Source organism: Micromesistius poutassou (assembly GCF_964030765.1).
Source record: "Micromesistius poutassou genome assembly, chromosome: 3".
Taxonomy (NCBI): Eukaryota; Metazoa; Chordata; class Actinopteri; order Gadiformes; family Gadidae; genus Micromesistius; species Micromesistius poutassou.
This window is the reverse complement of record NC_140273.1, coordinates 10,005,971-10,008,790: the sequence shown is the minus strand read 5'-3', so window position 1 is coordinate 10,008,790 and position 2,820 is coordinate 10,005,971. Positions and strand designations below refer to the sequence as shown.

The 2,820-nt window shown below is 46.6% G+C and overlaps 1 pseudogene across 1 annotated transcript; it reads right to left on the bottom strand.

The window, feature by feature from the left end:
• Positions 1-1,062: 1,062 nt before the first annotated feature.
• On the bottom strand, positions 1,063-2,451 carry LOC311340229 (annotated as a pseudogene). The gene is made up of 2 exons: positions 2,146-2,451; positions 1,063-1,505 (listed from the first exon to the last, which is right to left on the bottom strand). The product of its transcript is annotated as an uncharacterized misc_RNA (transcript).
• Between the last annotated feature and the right edge of the window lie 369 nt (positions 2,452-2,820).

The following is a 2,820-nucleotide window of genomic DNA, read 5'->3' as shown; positions in this document are numbered from 1 at the left end:
CTATCTCAATTTCCACTTCTATCTGACCCTCTAACCTCTACCTCTTCCACATCTCACCCTCCCACCACTCCAACACGAGTGGCTTCTGCTACCTCTTTCCCACTATCTGACCCTACCACCACTCTGATGGCTTCTACCTCTACCTCTTCCCTTCTTCCACCCCACCCTCCCACCACCCCGACTGCAGTGGTTTCGACCGTTCCTCAGTCAGTTACCCCACCATCTCATACCCCTACCCCGACATCATCAGCCTCCCGTAAAAGAAAACGAAAAAGCGTCAGGCCGAATATGGACCCATGCGAGACTGCCCTCCTCGATAGGCTGCAGGAAATTCGGCAGGATAGAGAGAAGGAGATGGAGAAGGCGAGAGAAAGGGAGAGTGAAAGGGAGAGAGAAAGGGTGGAAGAGAGGGAGAGAGAGAAGGAGAGTGAGAGGGAGAGAGAGAGGATGAGGGAACGTGATAGGAATGACATTCACGTCACTTTTACCAATTACCTGTGCCAGTTTATGCGAACCCTTCCACAGCGGCAAAGTGCTATTTTGATGCGCGACATCAAACAGCTGATGCGGGATTATGAGCAATTTTAGCAAAATTAATGATCTATACTTCACCCGATATTGCTTCTGTTACTGTTATTAATTAATTAATTATTTGGTTAGTGTTATCTTATTGGAATTTGTTATGTAATGTTTTGTGTTCATGTTCTGTGTTAGTGAATTAGATATAATGAAATAGCCCACTGACACCATTTTAAATTTGTTTTATAGCTTACTGCGTGCGTGTATGGTGGGTCAAGTTGCTGTAGGCCTAATTGATAAATAAACCCCTTTTCTCTAATAATGTTTCCTACTATATAATTTCTGTGGACATTATGCGCTATAGCTTTGGCTATAGGCCTACACTTAAATAATTAATTCATCTATCAGGGCAGTAGCTCGTTGTATAAACATTTTATATGGATATGAATTCACGAGTTTGACGTAAACCAAATTAGTTAACATTTGTAATGTGATAACTAATAAATCAAAAGTCATGCTTCCAAGTGACCAATGTATATGCATTTATTGGTCAGTGCCCAATCGTAGCACATTGTACTGGTTGGGAAACACGCCAGCATCTGACAAAAAATAATCAGCCAGCTGCTCCCTGACAAGTGCCGCTCTCTGAGATGGTCTGGCTCTGCCGACCGAACACCGTGGTCCGTCGACCATATTCCGGTCCCCCGCAACATGCTGCCTCCACTCTCCAGGCTGGACCTCTCCGGTGTCAGCGGTCGTATCCACAAAGGTGGCGGGCATGTATCTGGCTCGTTCGGTGGATGCCAGGAAGTTGTGGAGAGCCACGCACGCCTTCACAATCTTCACCGCCTTTTCAGGTTGGCAGTCAATCGGACGGCCAAAAATTCGAAAGCGCGCAGCCAATATGCCAAAGGCATTCTCCACCACGCGTCTCGCCCTGGCCAGTCGGTAATTGTAGATGCGCTTCCTATCCTGCAGGTTAGTGCCTTTAATGAGAAGACAAATAAGTGTCATGCCGGAACACAGAACAGATGACAGAACAGATGACTTGGCTGACTCCAACTTTACACTGCTATGGAATATTTTTTCGTTAGACTAATTCATGTATATAATTAAAACAATAAATATGTAAAGCTAACACACCAGAAGCCAGCCATACAAGACCCGTGCGCGAATCTTTCTCTGGACATGCAGATTGCTTTAATGTAGTCTGGGGTGTTTTATCCAAGAGACCTGCGTTTATTTCCATCAGCTACCAATTCGTTTTTAATTACCTGCACAGGTCGCATCAGATTATCCTGTGGAAAGGCCTCTGGCCTATATATGATGATATATTGTCGGGGTGCGAATTATAGGCTCACGGCAACTGAATAGCCTACAGTGCCATAAGGTTGGCTATATTGCACAACAGGTAAACAGCCTTTGCTTGTGCCCGGTTATGCTTTTTTTTTTTTTTTCGTTAGACCGATGGTTTTTTCGTTAGACCGATGTATGATCGTCATTAACAATATTATATATAATAATCAGTAAACGAGATACAAGTGCTTTCTTTGTCATTGCTTCTGGGCTTTATTCAAAGGCTACCTGCGTTTATTTCCATCAGCTATCAATTATTTTTATTCTCACCTGGATAGGGACGCATCAGGTTCACCTGTAGGGGAAAGGCCTCATCCCCCAGGAAAAAAAAAGGACTGGGTGTTGTGGTGCCTGGTAGGACAGCAGGGGCGGGTAGATTGAGGTTGCCCTCTGCCAGTCTGGATCCGAAGGCACTGCGACCCAAGACACCTCCATCGCTCTCACGCCCGTATGCGCCAACATCGACATAAACGAACCTATAGTTGGCATCAGCAGCAGCCATAAGGACAATTGAAAAAAAACCTTTGTAATTATGGAAGTCACTTCCCGATCGTGCTGGAGCTCTGATTCGAACATGCTTCCCGTCAATCGCCCCGACACACAGGGGAAACTGCCACTGCCTCCTAAAGTCCTCCGCTATATCCTGCCACTGACCGCGGGAAGGAAAGGCCATGTACTCCCCCTGAAGGGCGTCCCAGATGGCAGAACACATCTCCTCCACGATGCCAGACACAGTGCTGGTGCCCATCTTATAGCTGGCCGAAAGAGCTTGCAGGCCGATGCCGGTTGCCAGGTACCTCAATGTAACCGCAAGCCTTTGGGAAGCCCCGATCGGGTTCCGGTGGTTTTGGTGAGAGTCGGGAAGATATCGGATGACTCGCGAAACGAGATCATCAAACTTTGGCGCCGACATCCGAAAGTACTGGAAATGCCTCTCCTCATCCA